We start from the raw sequence: 21,056 nt of genomic DNA, 5'->3' as shown, positions 1-21,056 counted from the left end.
TTTGTTTTCTTACTTGTGGCTAACACCATTAGTCTTTTACAACTGTTTATTTTATATATCAAGAAATAATTTAGTCTAAATGATTTTAATAAATGCATTGAACGATAAAAGGCTCTAGACGAATGTTATAGCAGGTGCAAAAATGGAGAAATCTGTAATGGTAAAAAATTCATTTGATAAATCTTAAAAAGTTTAAAAATGAATAGGCGAATCACTTAATTTTAGTTACATATATTTCAGTTTTTGATACCATTAATTTCATTAACCAAACTAAGTTTTCATTCACCCTTCCATCAACGTTATTCTCTCCTTACACTTGTATCATTCGTTTTCCATATTTCTCACGTTTGCATCATTTTATCTAAATATTTTGCATATATATTTGATGTGAACGTTAAATTCAGGATACTAATTTGTGATGTTTATCCTTTATCCTATGATTTATTTTGCAGTTATATTCCCTTTTATTCATTATTATGTCTTTGAACAATCCTTTTGTGATCAAGTTATATTGGGATATTAATATTAAATACGAGAATGGATTCATGAAGGTGACAAATCAATTTTGACTGCTTCATATATTCTTAGGAATAAAATTTGTTTGAACAATTTTGAAAATTTATTTATACACATGTTAGAGTTGAAAAATACAACTCTAAGTTGAATCTGTCACTATATTACTAAGATTATGAGAGATGAGAGATGAGAGATGTAATATTACACCAGACATAAGTGATTTATCATTACGACGTGTTTGGCAAAAAGAATTCAAAAGCCTTCTCATATAGCTCTTAAACTAACAGCTGTAGGCTTTCGGTTAATTTTTTAAATTACTATTTCTTCCTATAAATCCTCCTATTCAATTTAATGCTAATTTAATGATATTTTAATACTTTAATATAACATATGTACATTTAATTGTGTAGAAGGATTTGTAGGAACAAAGTAGGAGAATATTTAATTAAACTTTGGTTGCAAGTGATGTCTAGTCTAGCTGGGTTGATGCATCGGGTTTTATACCCATGTGGGGTGTGAGGTCGGGAGTTCTATTCCCTTAAACTACCTCTTGTGGTACCACATGTGAGGAATTTTTCTCTGGAAATCCCTATGGGGGCTGGGTTTGCCCTGTAAAGGAGCTCGAACCCGGGGGCTCGTTGAAATATTACGAGTAGGCTCCAATTAATTCGTTTGCCCGTTTCAAAAAAAAAAAAATTAAACTTTGGTTTGGATAAAACGCTTGGATTGTATTTGTGGCGGCGTAACAAAGGACGATCCAACTCACAAAAGCGGTTTTTGAAATGAATACTAAAAGCAAATGAGGCCAAATAAAGATACCTATAACTATCAACTATCAAGTGCAATCCACTATATTATTCATTCATATTCATACACCTCACAACTGCAACTATCCTAAAATCACCATGGATCGAAGCTTAGAAGATATGAAATTCATTGGCTTCTTCGGCATCTTCAAACAATCATTCACAACCATCTTCTCATGGAAGAAAATCTTCGCACAAATCACTCTTACCTTAATCCTTCCTCTCACAATCATCTTCTTAGCTCACATCGAAATCTCCCGTTATTTGTTCTGGAAACTCGAACGAAATTCATTGCTGCTTGACACTGATTCCTACTATCGACTCCACGTAAGCGCCATCGAATGGCTCTACTACGTCCTATTCAAAATCGCCTACTTCATCTTCCTCACCGTCTTCTCCCTCCTCTCCACCGCCGCCGTCGTCTTCACCGTCGCTTCCATCTACACCGACCGAGAAATCGTTTTCCAAAACGTCATGAAAATCATCCCGAAGGTCTGGAAACGGCTCCTTGTCACTTTCGTATTCATATACCTGGTGTTCTTCATCTACGACATAATCGGCGAAGTGGCGCTCGCTATAACCAGATCTATCTTCAATTACTCAACCCTGAGTTTACTCCTTACGCTTATCATCCGAATCTTGTACGTTATAGGTTTCTTATACATTGTCTTTGTTTGTGAATTGGGTAGCGTTGTTACAGTTCTGGAAAGCAGCCATGGATATAGAGCTTTGAGGAAAGGTAAGGATCTGGCGAATGGGAAGAAGAAAGTGGGAATGGGAATTGCATTCGTGTTGTATGGTTTTTTGGAGGGATTGCTTGTTGTGTATCAGTGGTTCGTAGAATATGGGGGAGTAAATTTCAATTTGGCGATGGTTTGGAGGGCGATGATCGGAATCTTATGTGGGTTTCTGCTTTTGATGTTCTTGCTGCTCATCGTTGTGATCCAAACAGTGCTTTATCTGGTCTGCAAATCGCATCATGGAGAAGCCATTGATAAGCTTAGTTTATCGACGTTTTTAGGAGCTTATATGGGGGAGACGGTGGTGTATCCTACAGCCGGCGAGGAAGTCCAGCTTGGAAGACCTCCACATCAACAAGTGTGAAAAGTCTTTGTTGGGTAGTACCTTTGGCATATATTGTTATACTTTAATAGTGAAACAAGCGTGGGAAATCAAAGCAGTGTCCAAGTTGTAATTTTGTAAATGTTCAGGCCATGTTTTCATGTCTAAATCCTGTCTTTGAGCTTTATGTAAAAAGCAAAAACTATTGTGCATTTTTTTTAAAAGAATGATGTATGCACTATGCAATTACAAGTCCTTGATGAGAGATTCATTAAAAAAAAGTTTTTCTTTCCTTTTCTTTTGTATATTAAGTCCTATTAATTAAAATTTGTGGAACCTACAAAAAAGTCATGAGATGGGTTTGTGTGATAGTATGAGTATTTTGAATTACATAATTATTATCTTTATCTCTTTATGGCAAAAAAAAAAGTAGAAAAAATTTGAATAAAAAAACTCTACAATCTATTTTAGATGTTTGCTAAAAGTTAAAGAAGGGTTTTTAGGGTTTAATAATTCTTAAACCATCCTTATCATGTCATTAGGCTTTTAAACATTTTATATCATTTATCATTTTGTAATTATTCATATCTGTATCTTATATAATTTAAGAAGACTTTTGTCGAGTTATCGAAAACACTACATTTCAAGGCCACATGACATGTCTAATTCGACGTTATTTCCGAAAAACATTTAGTAAGTTGTCGTTTTCCGACGTGTCATTCAATTGGGAGAAGCTCTTCGTTGGATTACATGATGTTATCTTTATGGCAAAACAAAGTTGAAAACGTTGAATAAAAAAGCTCTACAACTTATTGTAAATGTTGTTGTTTGCCAAACGTTAAAAATAGTTTTTTAGTGTTTAATGATTCTTAAACCATCCCATATTATGCCATTACTCTTTTAAACATGTTATATAATTTCTGTAATCATTTTCATATCTATATAATTTATAACTTAAAAAAACTTTTGCTGAGTTGTCAAAATACTGCATTTCAAGACCACATGACATGTTTAATTCGATTATTTGCGATAAACAATCTCTAGTAAGCCGTCATTTTCCAAAGTGTCATTCAATTAGGAGATGCTTTTCGATGGATTACATAACATTATCTTTATGGCAAAACAAAGTAGAAAAAGTAATTATTCATATATAAATATAAGATAAATTGCAATTTTGGTTTGGTCTACACCTATATATTGTTGTTCGAGTCTAAGTTTTCAAAAATTGATGTGATTTATCTCTATGGTTTCAAAAAATTGCATGCGTGGTCCCTTAGACTGTATCGTCTAAAAAACTACGTTAAAAGAGAACATATGCTTCCAAATGACTTTTGACTTAACGGTATCAGAAGTTGATAGATAAGAGTCTCTCGGTCAAAGGTTGAAGGTCAAGTCTTATGGACGAAAGATATAAATTTATGAGTAAAATAGTGAAACATGTGCTCTTCACATGCGGTTAACACGGTCATTTTGTTAAATATGTTGAAAAATAGGAGGTTAAAGGGTGAGGTTATGTGATTTTAGTGAATATCTCTTTATAAATTTTTGCAATTTCATTTGTTATTTTTTTCAACATTCGATCTTTGATTATTTAGGATCTCATTGTATGTTTAAAACGTTTCATATAACCTACAACCAATGCAACTTTTTAATCTTCAAATTCCGTTTCTCTTTATTTTCCTAAAAGAATTTGAGCATACAGACTTTATAAGTAATAACCGGTGTTTGGTATGATAGAACTAAATATGAAGGAACAAAATAGACAACATAATAACAAGGTAATATATATATATATATATATATATATATATATATATATATATATATATATATATATATCATAAAAGTCTTAAGTTTTAACGTATAATTAGAAAAATCATAAGATTTTATTATTATTATTATGACCCAAACATTATCTTAGAATTATCACTCTAGCCCATTTAACGAGTTTCATACTTAACTATGTTATCTTTTTTGCAAAATCAGTCCAAACATTAGGTTTAGAGTTCAAACTTGGTCCTTGTAGTTTGCAAAAAATCACACCACATTTTTTGTATTTTTTTTAGTTTTTTTTTCATATTTATTTTCGTATTATATTTTAATTTTTTTCATTTTTTCGTATTTGTTTTTTGTTTTTTGTTTTTTGTTTTTTTTTTGTGTTTTTAACTTTTTCTTGACATTTGAAAAAAAAATATAAAATGTATTAATATATTAGAGTATATTACAACTTAGATAATTTATAGTTTTTATTTTATTTTTTATTTTTATTCAAGTAAATAAAAAAGTTACATTTATGTTAGTATTTTCGGTCCAACTTATTTTCTTTTTAATGTTTTCTTTTTTAGTACTATTATAATTATGTTAAGAAAAAACGAAAAAAAAAACAAAGAGCTTGTTTATTGAGAACAAATGTTTCAATGTGTGATATAACTTCCAAATTAAATCATATTTTTATATGTGATATCAATAGTTTAAATTCATAATAATATTTTTCACTTTGATAATAGACTAAAAGAAATAATAAGTCAGTCTCTATAAAAAAAACTTGTTATAATATTTAAACTAAATTCAAATTAATTTACTTGAATCAAAATAAATAAAAACCATAGATAACTGAAATTGAAAAAAAAAATAAAAAAGCAAAAGATAAAAAATGTAAAAAAATCAAAATTTTAAAAAATAAAGTTAAAAAAATAAAATAAATAAAGTATATATATATATATATATATATATATATATATATATATATATATATAAAACAAAAATAATTAAGTTTATTATAAAAAAACCATATGGTGTAATTTTTTGCAAACTACAAGGACCAAATTTAAACTTAAAACCCAATTTTAGGACTGGTTTTGCAAAAAAGATAACAAAGTTAATCATGAAACTTGTTAAGTAGGTTAGAGTGATAATGCTGAGAGAGTTGTGGTCATAGCAATAATAAAAAAAATGAGGACTTTTTCCAATTACACGTTAAAAATTTAGGACTTATATATATATATATATATATATATATATATATATATATATATATATATATATATATATATATATATATATATATATATATAACACTTGTGCCCTGGTATGTGCCTTATGACCCCTTGAATACTCAATAATTTCATTTTTGGTCCCTGAAGTAGTACGTGGGGCGTACCACTTGGTACGCTTAGCATATTGGTTGAGAAGCCAATACGCGGGGCGTACCACTTGGTACGTTTAGCGTATTGGGTTGGTGGTGATATGTACATAATTAGTTAATTATTTAACGTATATTCTTAGTTATTTTTGATTAATTATGAGAATAATGTGGACAAAAGGTACTTAAAATGTTGAGAATTGTGTTTTCAGTCCAAAAGATATGTTTGGAAGCAAAAAGGAGAAAAGGAAAGCAAGTAAAGATAAAAGAGTGAAAGAAGGAGTCCTACTCGGCGAGTGGATCGACTCTACTCGGCGAGTACATAACGATGTGCCAGAAGATAAATACGACTGCTAATTCAAGACGGATAATTATTGACCTACTCGGCGAGTTGATTCTGTTACTCGCCGAGTACCCTCTGTTTGAGGATATCTATAAAAGACGAATCCTTATTCCATAAGAAGGCATTCCTGGCGAGTTTTGAAGAGAGAGCTGCGACTAAAAGGTTCAGAAGGCGCTAAGGAACCCTAGGCTTCAAGAGTTGGAAGAATTCAAGCAATTAGGTTAATTCTACCACTTAGACTTAGGAATTAAACATGTTTGCTTTCATAAACTTTGTTTTTATGCTTGTTTCTACTGCAACTATGAGCTAAACTCGTTTTTGTTTCCGTTTGGGGAATACCAAAGAACTCCTATGGTTTAATTATTGATTCTTGTTTAATTGTCTATTGGTGATTTATTAAATTAAGTTTGTTAAAGAACCTTATGTATTAATCACTACTATTTTCTGTTAATTGGAAGGCAATTAGGTTGCATGAACATCACTTAATTGTTAACCTCATATGTCTATGTGAATGCTAAAATATATGCTTAGAAGTAATGATTATGAAACTAAGATTAATAAGAAAATAGGAAGATTAATGTGTGAGCTTGTTTGAGAAACCATCAACAAGAGGTTAATTGAATTAATAACTTAATTGACCATTACAAATCTTATTTAATCCAAATAATTAATCTAGGGAATTAATTAGTTTAAACACTTGATCAATGCTTAAATTAGTTAATTGTCTAAGGGTTAGGAGTAATGAACATGAACCTAACTATTATCATTGGTAACCAATAGCAATTAATCCACCTTAACTTAAATAACCATAGGAGCGAATTGGTTGAACCTAAATAGAAACATCTTTATCAAATTTGGTGAATAGTTGTTGCTTTAGTTAATTAGTTAATTTAGTTTGTTTAAGTTTCTAGTCTTGCAAAACTAGAGAAAAACCCTTTACTTTTATTATTTGTTTTAGTTAAAATTAGCTATTAGTTTAATTGTCCGTTCCCTGAGTTCGATACCTTACTTATCAATCTATACCACTTAAAGACAGGTTCACTGCCTTTGTGTGCTCAATTTACTAATAAAAAGTAGGGATAAAACTAGTGGGTTTAACACACATCAAGTTTTTGGCGCCGTTGCCGGGGAACGGTTCTAAATAATTAAGCTAATTCCTAATTTTTTTCGATCCTTTGTGTGAGTTTACTTGCATAAAGTTCATTTATTGCAATTTAGTATCCAGTAATTAGGTTTTAGTATCTGTTTTAGTTAAGTTAAAACTTAAATTTTTTTTTTTGAAATATCACTGATACTCGCCGAGTGCACTCGCACCTACTCGGCGAGTAGCAGTTTAACCAACAATTTTTTTTTTCTTTTCTTTTACAATATTTTTGTTCTTTTTACGTTTTGTTTTTTTTATTAATTTCAGGACTCTCATGACCAGAGGAGCAAACACACCACTGGTACCTCCGTTTGAAGATCCCGAATCCGAATTGAAAAGAAACAAAGGGAAGGACGTGGAGAGTTCAAGCACACCAAAGAAATCACCATTGTCCAACTTGAAGACTGTTTTTGGGAAAAAGAAGAGCAGTAAATCAGGAGCTTCTAGCGCTTCCTTGACAATTGAGGAGCCAATCCAAGAAGATATTGGATACGAGACCGAGGAAGAAGAGGAGGCAACGTACGAACAAGAAACCGAATCGGAGGAAGAGTTAGCATTCACTATGGCTAACATTGATGAAATTCCCATGGGGGAATGGAAGAAGAGGATGCGCGACGACCATGGCCCGGGACTTGTGCAACCCGCAATTCCCGCAACTGCTACCTTCGAACTAAAAGGTCATATCCTAGCTGCGCTTAAGGAAATACCTTTTTATGGGAAAGATCATGAAGATGCCTACAAACATTTGGATGAAGTAAATGATGTTGCTGATTATTTCAACATTCCAAATGTAACCCGCGAAACTCAACTACTTCGGATGCTTCCGGTAACCTTCAAGGGTGTTGCTAAAGACTGGCTCAAATCAATTCCCCCCGGGTCAGTCACTACTTGGGCCAAAATGAAGGAAGAATTTATAGATCACTTTTGCCCACCATCCAAAATAGCCAAACTCAAGAAGGCCATTGCAAACTTTGAACAACAAGCTGGAGAATCTTTATATGAAGCATGGGAGAGGTACAAAAGTCTACTACGAAATTGCCCACACCATGATCTAAACAGCCAACAAGAAGTTTCCATCTTTTATGATGGAGTTAATGTCACAACCCGGCAGTTGCTAGACTCACAAGGCCCACTTACAAAGAAGCCACCCCCGGTGATTAAAGAATTAATTGAAGAATTCTCTAAACACTCTAGAGAATACCACAACCCTAGGAATGATGTCACGAGGGGAGCCGCGTACGCTGCTACTGAAGATTTATCCGCGGTCATGGCCATGTTAAAAACCATGGATAGGAGAATGGACAAAATGGATCAAACTATCCATGCCATACGGGTGGGTTGTGAAAACTGCAATGGACCCCACTTCACTAGAGATTGCGATTTGGATGAGCACGGCAACAAAAAGGCACAAGTATGTTATTCGAGTGGTGACCGGTATGATGAAGACTGGCGCAAACAAAAGAAGGAGTGGCTGCCTTACGAAGAGTATAAGAAGGCCAAGGAGGAGAAGTACAGACAAAAAGGAAGAGGCTTTTACCAAAAGGAGGAGCCGGTGCAAGAGAGGAAGCCAAGCTTGGAAGATATGCTAACTAAATTTGTGGCCGCTTCCGAGAAAAGACATAATGACCATGATGCTGCTATCCAAGAAACAAGAACAATGCTCAGGAACCAGCAAGCATCCATCCACAACATAGAAACGCAGCTTGGGCAACTTGCTCAACAACTAAACCAAAGGTCACCGGGTGAGCTTCCTAGCAAAACCGAGAACAACCCACGAAGCGCGCAAGTAAATATTGTTACCACAAGAAGTGGGAAGATTATTACTCCCCTGGCCCCCATTCGAACAGAAGCGAACAAGGACTCACAGAAGGAAGGAACGGAAGTACAAGTCGAAAATCAACACTCACAATCTGAGATTCCTACTCGCCGAGTAGGACCGATGGACTCGGCGAGTACCTCTGCTAAAACAAGTGATCAGCCACCCTTGAAACCATACCAGCCTCCAATGCCGTACCCAGCCCGAGCCAAGAAGGAGAAGCAGGAAGAGGAATATCAGAAGTTTCTTGATCATATTAAAACTCTTCAAATAAACATTCCTTTCATTGAAGCCGTCATGCAAATGCCCAAGTATGCAAAGTTCCTTAAGGAACTCCTAACTAACAGAAGAAAGATGGAGGAAGTGCAGAAGGTAGTGCTTAATGAGAATTGCTCCGCCGCAATGCTAAACAAATTACCAAAGAAGAAGGGTGATCCGGGGAGCTTAACTTTGCCTTGCCAATTTGGCAACTTGGCTGCAATTCATGCCTTAGCTGATTCTGGAGCAAGTGTGAATCTTATGCCATACTCGTTCTTTAAAAAGCTGGACCTCCCGGAGCCAAGGCCAATTCGAATGGAAATTCATTTGGCAAACAAGACGGTTACTTTTCCAAGAGGCATTTGTGAAGATTTGCTAGTAAAAGTAGACAAATTTGTCTTCCCGGCTGATTTCATCATTCTCGACATGGAGGCGGACCCGCAAGTGCCAATCATCATTGGAAGGCCCTTCCTCAACACCGCTAGCGCTATCGTAGACATGAGAGATTCTAAGCTCACATAGCGAGTTGGGGACGATTCAGTGACATTCGGGGTAGACCAAGCCATGAAGTACTCAAGGAGTAGTGACGACACGGCTTTCTCAATCGACATGCTTGACGAAATATTGGAAGAAGACATACCTAAAGATTCCGGCAAATTTGCAGCTTTGGATGAAGAATTTGATCCAGAAAAGGACTTACTAGAGATTGAAAGACTGTTGGAAGAAGCAGAGTATGAAGAAATAAAGAAGCAAGCTGAAAGAACTACTCGCCGAGTAGACCCGATCTACTCGCCGAGTACATCCGAAGAAAAGCCAGAAGTCGTGAATACAGCCACCAACTCGCCGAGTACCAAATCTGCACTCGGCGAGTCCGTCACTATGCAAAACAAATTGGAGCTCAAAACACTACCTGATCATCTGGAGTATGCCTTTCTGGAAGAAGGAAATCAGAAGCCTGTGATCATAGCCTCGGACCTATCCAAAACAGAAAAAGAGGAGCTTGTACGCGTGTTGAAGAAAAGGAAAAGAGCCATCGCATGGAGCATCTCCGACATCAAAGGAATAAGTCCATCCTACTGCTCTCACAAAATCAATTTAGAAGAAGGAGCAAGGCCGGTGGTGCAACATCAAAGACGATTAAACCCGAACATGCAAGAAGTCGTCAAGAAGGAGGTGGTCAAGCTTTTGGATGCAGGAATCATCTACTCCATCTCCGATAGTCCATGGGTGAGTCCGGTCCAAGTGGTGCCCAAGAAAGGAGGAATGACGGTCATTACCAACGAAAAGAACGAGTTAATTCCAACGCGAATGGTAATCGGTTGGCGAGTGTGCATCGATTATCGAAAGCTAAACGATGCCACTCGCAAAGACCATTTCCCCCTTCCTTTTATAGATCAAATGTTAGAGAGACTATCGGGCCATAGCTACTATTGCTTTTTAGATGGGTTTTCAGGGTATTTTCAAATACCCATAGACCCAATGGACCAAGAAAAGACCACCTTTACATGCCCCAGTGGAACTTTCGCCTATAGACGCATGCCATTTGGACTATGCAATGCACCTGCGACATTTCAAAGGTGCATGACCGCCATATTCCATGATATGGTGGAAAAATTCATGGAGGTCTTTATGGATGACTTTTCTGTATTCGGATCTTCTTTCAATAATTGCCTAACAAATCTTGACTCAATGCTTGCCAGATGTGAGAAAACCGACTTGGTCCTAAATTGGGAAAAGTGTCACTTCATGGTCAAGGAGGGTATAGTTTTGGGACATAAAGTCTCTAAAAAGGGAATAGAGGTGGATCGGGCAAAGATAGACAACATTGCAAAATTACCCCCACCAACTAATGTGAAGGGCATTAGAAGTTTTTTGGGACACGTAGGTTTTTACCGGCGTTTTATAAAAGATTTTTCCAAAATCACGAAACCTCTAACACAATTATTACTAAAAGATGCACCCTTTAATTTTACCAAAGAGTGTTTAGAGGCATTTGACTTTCTAAAGGAAAAATTAACTAATGCCCCGATCATTATAGCACCAAATTGGAACTTACCCTTCGAGATCATGTGTGATGCTAGTGACTATGCACTAGGAGCGGTCCTTGGACAAAGGGTTGATAAGCACTTTCAACCCATCTATTATGCAAGCAAGACCCTAAATCCCGCCCAAGAGAATTATACTACGACTGAAAAAGAACTGTTAGCCGTGGTTTACGCTTTTGACAAGTTTCGCCCTTACTTAGTTTTATCTAAAACCACTGTTTTTACTGACCACTCGGCTATCAAGTATTTGTTTTCCAAACAGGATGCCAAGCCAAGACTAATACGATGGGTGCTGCTTCTTCAAGAATGCGATATAGAGATACGAGACAAGAAAGGAATGGAGAACGTAGCGGCCGATCATTTATCTAGGCTCGAGAACCCGACATTGCAAGATGAAAAGGATGGAGACGACTTTCCGGATGAATACATTATGGTGTCCGTGGGAGAGGAGCCATGGTTCGCAGACATAGCTAACTATTTAGCTACCAATTACATTCCGAAGGATTATAGTAGTCAGAAAAAGAAGAAATTCTTTGCGGAGATCAAATATTACTTTTGGGACGATCCATACCTCTTTCGAAGCTGTGCGGATGGAATTATACGAAGATGTGTGTTCAGAAAGGAGAGTCGACGAATACTAGAACATTGCCATAGCGGGCCCACGGGAGGACATCACGGAGCACACTATACCGCAAGGAAGATCTTTGACATTGGATTCTATTGGCCTACAATCTTCAAAGATGCAGCCCAATATGTCAAAGAATGTGATGCTTGTCAAAGGGTGGGAAACATTTCATCTCGAAATGAGATGCCACAACATAGCATTCAAGTATGTGAGGTGTTCGACGTGTGGGGCATTGACTTCATGGGACCTTTTCCCACCTCCAAAGGAAACAAGTACATCCTAGTGGCGGTAGATTATGTTTCGAAATGGGCGGAGGCGCAGGCTTTACCTACAAATGACGGACGGGTAGTGGTACGATTCTTAAAAAAACTATTCTCCCGGTTTGGTGTTCCCAAGGCCCTAATTAGTGACCGTGGCACACACTTTGCCAATGATCAATTGGACAAGGTGCTCAAAAAATATGGGGTGACCCATAAGTTCTCCACATCATACCACCCACAAACGAGTGGACAAACGGAAGTGACCAATCGAGCTTTGAAGCGTATCTTAGAGAAGTCGGTGGGAAGCAACCGCAAGGAATGGTCGGATAAATTGGATGACGCGCTATGGGCATTTCGTACCGCTTTCAAAACACCTATTGGTACTACACCATATAGGTTAGTTTATGGAAAGCAATGCCATTTACCGGTTGAAATCGAGCACAAGGCATATTGGGCGCTAAAAAGGTGCAACTTTGACATGGAAGAATTGAAGACCAACCGTCTAATGCAAATGAATGCCCTTGAAGAACTCCGAAATGAGGCTTATTCTAGTTCGTGGCTCTATAAAGAAAAAACCAAGAGATGGCATGACCAACGAATCAAAAGCAAAAACATCCATGAAGGCCAAAAAGTACTACTCTTCAACTCCCGATTAAAACTTTTCTCGGGCAAACTCAAATCAAGGTGGGATGGTCCCTTTTTGGTCAAGACGGTGTTTCCTCATGGGGCTATAGAATTGATCTCAAAAGATGGCACACCATTTAAAGTCAATGGCCATAGAGTGAAGAAATATGAAGAAGGAGTCCCCCGAAATGAAGGATTGGAGGAGCTGCTGCTGTGCGGAATCGCAAACACGTAGAAGGGGCGGAGTCTAGCTAATGACTCCATCAAAAGAAGCGCTTCTCGGGAGGCAACCCGAGTTTCACGTTTGCATTTTCTTTCCTTTTCTTTATTTTTCATATTGTTTTGTTCATTCTTCTTCATTTATTCTACTTCTCTAAATGCTTGAGGACAAGCTCTACTGGAAGTGTGGGGTGGAAAGGCTAAACAAAGGAATTAATATAGTAAAATTGGCAAATTTACAAAAAAAAAAAATTTTTTTTCAACCTGAGACATATACTCGGCGAGTATATCGATTATACTCGGCGAGTAAATGTTCGCTTACAGCCAAATGTCCATAACACGCGTATCTACTCGGCGAGTAGATCCATTCTACTCGGCGAGTAGACGGTTTAAACTCAGTAAAGTAAAATCTGTAAAAATTACTATTATTCAACATTTCATCTCCACACTCGCCGAGCATCGTCCCTCAGCCGCCTCTCAAGGGTTCTTCAAGATCTATTCAATTTTCTTCCTCTTTCTCTTCATTCAAGCAACAAGGTGACATCTTTACCCTTTAACTTTATGAAAGGTCCAATCTTTATCACATATCTCCCCATATTTGCTATGATTCCGGATTTGGGGAGTTTTTCCCAATTTTTAGGGCTTTGATTTACTCATGAATTAGAGGTTGTTTGGAGTAATTTCTTCAAGAAATATGGGTAGATAAGTAATTACAACAAAACCCTATGAACAAATTGGACTATTACACAGATTACACAGATCTGATCTCGATCTGTCAAAAAGTTCATACTACTCGGCGAGTATGTTCGTGTACTCGGCGAGTAGGCCCTAATCAGATCAATTTTTTTTTCTTCTGCTTTAACTATGGGGTGTTGTTTATTGTTTTTTTTGGTATGTTTATGCAGATATCATGGCAAGGAGAGGACAGTCATCACGTGGAGGAGGCCATGGTGATATGCCATGGTTAGCCTTTCAACAAATTACCTCTAAATCCTCCAAAACTCGAGCCCTAAACAGGTTGGAAGCGCTGCGACAGAAAGAAATTCACTTGCCCACTGCAGTGGATTGGGGATGGATGGGTAATGTCGGCTTGGAAGAGGAACTTACTCCATATTTGGTAAAAGATTGTAACTTGGGTTATGCCAACATCACTTGTGATGGTTGGCTGCAATTATTTAAAATACAAGAGCCAGTATACACGGAGTTGTGCTGGGAATTCTTTGCTACTATTTCATTCCGAGGTGGTAGTGAATATTACAATCCAAACACGATCTCGTTTTCTTTGGGAGGAGAGCTGCGACAATGCAGCATGGTTGAGTTCTCTTGGCGATTGGGCATCTACGATCAAGATATGTCGATGACGGACTACTTTGAAGCCTTCTTGGAAAATACCTACAAAGAACTTCCCGAGGGGGTGGTGGCATCGACATGGTGGAGTACAATTGCTAACCGGGTCTATATACCTTCCACTGCTCAAGAAGGGCATATTCGTTCTCCAATCCATCGACTCATTCACCGATTTGTTGCAAGCACGATCAACATGCGAAAGGATGGGGATAAAGTTCCCACCCTTGATATCTTTTATATGTGGAGTATCATCACCCCCGATGTTTTCTGCAACCTCCCATATTGCATTGCTAAATTTCTTGCGGAGGGAGCGGTTAAGGAAAAAATCAACTCGAAGATCAATGGGGGTATGTTCATTACTCGACTTGCGCGATCATTTGGAATCTTGGGATTACCGCAAGCTCAAATGCTGACGATTATCCACCCTCCTCCATTCAACACTGCACTTTATAGGAGGGCTCGGATAGTGGAAAAATTTGGTGATTCTTTTACTATTCCGAATGAGGACGAGCCGGCGGTCCCCGAGGAGCCGGGAAGGCGGGTTAGGCCGAGAAACGAGCGGGTACGAGAAGACCCACCGGTGATTCCGGTGGAGGATAACGAGGGATGGAATCAAGTGGAGTATCGACGATACTTGGATGATATAGGGCGAGGGGTTAATTACACCAATCAATCCTTCGACTATCTTTTCCAACAAATGCATATTGCCCCGCGACCGGGACCCGGCTATCCTTACATCATGAATTGGGACGAAAGGATGCAAAGAAGGGGTGGAGAAGGAGGTAGTGGAGCTGGAGGAGCAGGGATGGACGAGGAAGAATGAAGATTTTATTTGCTTTTGTTTTGTTTGATTATGATGTTTGTTTTAAGACAATTGTGGATATGTTGAACTTGGCTATGTGGTTTGAATATTAGTGTTACTTTTAGTTTTCTTTTCAGGTATTGAAGCTAGGAAGCATGCTATTTAGGAATGGTCAAGAGAGGAATGAGAGTCTTTATGAGTGCTTGTGGAGTCTTGTTCCTAGGATCGAGTCCGTATGAATCGAGAGTTTATTAAGGTGTTGCTGTTTAGGAAGTTTACGGGAGAGTGCATTCATATCAACACTAGAGTAAAGAGAAACAACGGTTAAAAATTCTGAAAATACACACTATACTCGCCGAGTGCATTAATACTACTCGGCGAGTACATCTGCTTCTGCCCGAAATACGTTGCCAGTCAACTTCTACTCGCCGAGTTTAATCGCCTACTCGCCGAGTATCCTGCTGCGAGAAGAATTTCTGATTTGTTCTGGATAGTTTTTCTGCGCCATTCATACATTCCTTATGAGTTACTACTGAAAATTGTGCAACAACCCTTTTTCCTTGGAGTTTTCGAGCTATCAACCACATGAGACGTATGACACCCGTGCCATGGATGAGCTGTTCCCATGGTTAAAGTCATTAGAAGAAGGAGTTGAAGAGGAGAGTGTCAGCCTAGCGACTGCTACCCCAGGGGAGTTTGTTCTAACTTTCTCTCTATTTGCATTTTTAGTTGTTATAATATGCAATGAGGGCATTGCATAAAATAAGTGTGGGGTAGGGGGTTAGTCACATCTTAGAACACTTAGAATCTTAATTTAGGCTAATTTTTAATGCTTAGGGCTTAAATTAGAAAATTTTGGTAAAAATTAGGATTCCATATTAGAATTATGTTAATAATTGCATGAGAACCCAAATGTTTAGTTGAGCCTATACACGTTCTAGTGCATTTGTGGCTTCCTTATTTCAGTGAAATCATGAGACAAAAACACGACCTTGCTCGGCCTGAGGGATGCAATATGTTTAGCAGCCTAAACCTGAAATGTATCCAGGAAAGTTTTTATCATTAGCCAATAAAGGTTGAGATTGAGCGCCCCTGCTTAAGCATGTAGGGATTTTAGAAGGAAAAATATATTGAGAAATACATGAAAAAAAAAGAGAAGAAAAAAATTAAAAAAAAAAAAAGTTGTAAGAATTTTGGAGCAAATGAAGATCAAATATTCCAAGAAATCCAGAAAAGTTGAAGATACCAAAAATCAAACAACAAGGTGGTGAATTCGAAGAAATTAAAGATCTAATGTCAAAGAAGTGAAGAATTCCAAAGAGCTCCAATGTGGTATCAAAAGTTGTAATTTTAGAATATGTATGCTTGGGTTGCTCAATTAAAAATACCTTGAGGGTAAAGAGATTTTCTGAGGATGGATTCGGAGGGTTGCATAAAATGAGCATAGTTCGGGGTGAGTGGGCGAATGTTTATGAGGATTGTGAGTATTTGAAGTATGGGGGTTGTTAGGAATTTTAGACACAAATGCATGCGTTGCGGTCTTGGCATAATGGCTGGGATGGATTGGAGTTATTAATGTGATTTTAATATGTTTAAAATTCAGTTTTGCTTGGGGGCAAGCAAAAGTCAAGTGTGGGGTATTTTGATATGTGCATAATTAGTTAATTATTTAACGTATATTCTTAGTTATTTTTGATTAATTATGAGAATAATGTGGACAAAAGGTACTTAAAATGTTGAGAATTGTGTTTTCAGTCCAAAAGATATGTTTGGAAGCAAAAAGGAGAAAAGGAAAGCAAGTAAAGATAAAAGAGTGAAAGAAGGAGTCCTACTCGGCGAGTGGATCGACTCTACTCGGCGAGTACATAACGATGTGCCAGAAGATAAATACGACTGCTAATTCAAGACGGATAATTATTGACCTACTCGGCGAGTTGATTCTGTTACTCGCCGAGTACCCTCTGTTTGAGGATATCTATAAAAGACAAATCCTTATTCCATAAGAAGGCATTCCTGGCGAGTTTTGAAGAGAGAGCTGCGACTAAAAGGTTCAGAAGGCGCTAAGGAACCCTAGGCTTCAAGAGTTGGAAGAATTCAAGCAATTAGGTTAATTCTACCACTTAGACTTAGGAATTAAACATGTTTGCTTTCATAAACTTTGTTTTTATGCTTGTTTCTACTGCAACTATGAGCTAAACTCGTTTTTGTTTCTGTTTGGGGAATACCAAAGAACTCCTATGGTTTAATTATTGATTCTTGTTTAATTGTCTATTGGTGATTTATTAAATTAAGTTTGTTAAAGAACCTTATGTATTAATCACTACTATTTTCTGTTAATTGGAAGGCAATTAGGTTGCATGAACATCACTTAATTGTTAACCTCATATGTCTATGTGAATGCTAAAATATATGCTTAGAAGTAATGATTATGAAACTAAGATTAATAAGAAAATAGGAAGATTAATGTGTGAGCTTGTTTGAGAAACCATCAACAAGAGGTTAATTGAATTAATAACTTAATTGACCATTACAAATCTTATTTAATCCAAATAATTAATCTAGGGAATTAATTAGTTTAAACACTTGATCAATGCTTAAATTAGTTAATTGTCTAAGGGTTAGGAGTAATGAACATGAACCTAACTATTATCATTGGTAACCAATAGCAATTAATCCACCTTAACTTAAATAACCATAGGAGCGAATTGGTTGAACCTAAATAGAAACATCTTTATCAAATTTGGTGAATAGTTGTTGCTTTAGTTAATTAGTTAATTTAGTTTGTTTAAGTTTCTAGTCTTGCAAAACTAGAGAAAAACCCTTTACTTTTATTATTTGTTTTAGTTAAAATTAGCTATTAGTTTAATTGTCCGTTCCCTGAGTTCGATACCTTACTTATCAATCTATACCACTTAAAGACAGGTTCACTGCCTTTGTGTGCTCAATTTACTAATAAAAAGTAGGGATAAAACTAGTGGGTTTAACACACATCAGTGGCGAGACGGGACTTAGGTCGCGTATGCTGGGCGTACATAGACTTTAATGAAACCCTAATTGTGGGTGTTGCACCCTATTTGTAACACCCAGAATCAGAAAGACCAAGAAAAGAAAGGAAAAGCTCTAAGTCATGAGTCAACTCGTCAAGTCTAGGGAGGAACTCGACGAGTCGGAGCGGGATCTGGGGCATAGAGTAAGTGACCGACTCGGCGAGTTGGCTAGTGGACTCGGCGAGTCTGGTCTGGATGAGAAAAACCCTAATCCCGGGGGTTGTGACCTATTTAAAGAGCATTACATCCCTTCCCCAGCCTCTTTACTCCCCTTTTGAGATCCAGAAACCCTAAATCGTGAGTGAGAGCCCTTGGAAGCAATTTGGAGCCTAGATAAGTGATTTTGGTGGAAAGGGGCTTAAAGATCAAGAGGCTTGCTGCAAAGGAGTGGTGTAGATCCGGGATCTACTTCAGTTGGAACATATATTAGAGGTAATAAGCTGTTGCTTTGGCTTTATTGCAATTAGATCTATCTTATGTTTGAGATTTGGGGCATTTTGGGCATGATTGAGATCTATGTCGAGTTAGAGGCCTAGATCTGAGGTTGCTACCTCAGATCTAGACTTGTGATGGTCCAGAAGGTCATAAAGCTTATGTAAATAAGTCGTTGGCGTAGCGCCTGGTTCCTGGTATATATTTTAATCTAAGTATTTTTTGCATTTTTAGCTGGGACTCGGCGAGTTGTAGGCCCGACTCGCCGGGTAGAGACGAGATATTGAGCACGTTTAAGTTGGCAACTCAGCGAGTCCATATCTTGGACTCGGCGAGTCCGCTAGTCTGGAAGAAACCCTAGATCCACGGGTTTTGCACCCTATTTAAACCATGTTATGTGCCCCAACCTCGTCTCCTTCACCCTCAGAGCCTCATTTAGCAAACCCTAACCATTTCTTGAGTATTTTGAGCATTTCTTGTGTGAATATTGAAGTTTTGAAGGGAAGACGGAAGCTAGATCCAAGGGAGTAGAAGGAGATCCAAGATCTTGTACCTACTGCAGAGTTTATTGAGGTAATAATCGGATTCTCTCTGTTTCTATGATTGATTCTCCTTTATTAATCACATTTAGGCCATTTTATCCATTTCTTAGCTTGTTTATAGTAGAAAGATCGCATTGGGTTGATTGGCCTTCGGATCTAGCCATGTTTCAGTTCCAAAGACGTAGATCTAACACCTTTATGGAGCTATTTTGCATGAAAGCCCTAGATCCACTCTTTTAAGTGTCTTTTGAGCCTTTAAATCCCTTTTCATGCATATGTACACGTAAAGTTGGAAACTTTACGTGGTAACCAAGCCTTATGAACCTAGATCTATAAGTTGTATGCAATGGAATTGACCAAAATCATCTGTTTAGTGGTTGCATGCAATTGACTCGGCGAGTTGTTCTTCGGACTCGGCGAGTCGAGTCGCGAATCCCTAATTTTTCCCTTTTGGGTTTTACCGAGTGGAACCAGTGAGTTAGAGGTTGGACTCAGTGAGTAGGAGGTCAAAATCAGTGAGGAGGAGACTCGGCGGGTTATTAACATGAATCGGCGAGTCCAAGGCAATCTTTATACCTCAAGAACAGACTCGACGAGTTGTTCATACAACTCGGCGAGTCACAGCCAAAGTGTTCATGTGATGAAGGAGAACTCGACGAGTTGTTCATACAACTCGACGAGTCAGATGCAAATTGACTGAGTGTTAGTATCGAAGAGGAACTCGTCGAGTCTATGCCAAACTCAACGAGTAATAGCGAGCAGAAGCGAGAAGTGATAGTAGGGACTCGACGAGTTGGCGGCCCAACTCGACGAGTCAGGTCAATTGTACGTTGACTTTGACCAAGGGTAAAATAGTAATTTTACCCTCAGTATAGTTATCAGTAACTGATTGAGTGTACTTATGGAAATTGTAGCCGGGGAGATACCGGAGCAGCAGCAGACAGTTTCCTGAGCAGTTCATTCAGTAGCCAGATTACAAGGTGAGTTTCCTTCTAGTAGGAACGGGTCTACGGCCACAATGCCGACCCGTTTAGTTAGCAGCAGTTTTCGGACTACGGTCCGATGCAGTAGTTAGTATGTCTAATGCCTTCGTGGCTCAGACAGGATTTATGTGTTATGTGTTCCGGGCTACGGCCCGATGTAGTATGCATTATATGTGTTTATGCTAGATGATATATTTATGCTATGCTATGATCAGTTAGTTCCGGACTTCGGTCTGATGCAGGGGGCAAGGCCCCAGACAGTTCTGGACTTCGGTCCGATGCAGTAGTTTCGGACTTCGGTCTGATGCAGAGGGCAAGGCCCTGGTTAGTTCTGGACTTCGGTCCGATGCAGTTTCCGGACTCCGGTCCGATGCAGTGGGCAAGGCCCAATAGTTGTTTATATGTTTGTATGGTATGTGGTAGTTTGGGGGAGCTCACTAAGCTTCGTGCTTACAGTTTCAGTTTTGGTTTCAGGTACTTCCGCAAGTAAAGGGAAGAGCTCGGGATGATGGCATCGCACACACCACAACTTCAGTTTTTGGTCCTGGGAGTTTGTTTAGTTTTTCCTAGATATGATTTGATACAGTTTTGGACACAGTTTTTATCATGATACATTATTAAGTTTTGAGATATTGACGTATGGATTTTATTTCATGTCATTCGATGTTATGGTTTTAAGTATTATTAAACAAAAATTTTTGGGCCGTATTTTGGGATGTTACAAGTTGGTATGCCTATGATTTATTAGAGAATGATGTTAAGTAGCCCTCCAACCATCGGCATACCCTGGCCCGTCAGGGTGCTTCTAACACCTTATCGCGTCAATTGAAGTCCACCTTATTGTTGATGAGGCCATTCGATCAATCGGCTCAACCGGATGCGGAAGGGTGGCAGTTTACGATCCTACCTCAACTTTACCTTACCCCCTTCCACCTTCCCTTTTCGTTTCGTATACTCCCCTTTATTTCAAAGGAATCCCTTTCTTCTCGACCGGATGGGAGGCCTTACCTGGTGAACAACCTTCCTTACCTTAGGCTTTACGA

General features: G+C 38.0%; 1 non-coding gene across 1 annotated transcript; it reads right to left on the bottom strand.

The window, feature by feature from the left end:
* Positions 1–7,959: 7,959 nt before the first annotated feature.
* On the bottom strand, positions 7,960–8,066 carry LOC145071898 (small nucleolar RNA R71). Its single transcript, XR_013690860.1, has one exon. It is a non-coding gene; the product is annotated as a small nucleolar RNA R71 (small nucleolar RNA).
* Between the last annotated feature and the right edge of the window lie 12,990 nt (positions 8,067–21,056).

This window comes from Lactuca serriola, chromosome 8 (assembly GCF_051521515.1).
Source record: "Lactuca serriola cultivar US96UC23 chromosome 8, Lser_US96UC23_V15, whole genome shotgun sequence".
NCBI lineage: Eukaryota > Viridiplantae > Streptophyta > Magnoliopsida > Asterales > Asteraceae > Lactuca > Lactuca serriola.
Note: the sequence above shows the minus strand (reverse complement) of the source record. Positions and strands in the feature narration are given on the sequence as shown.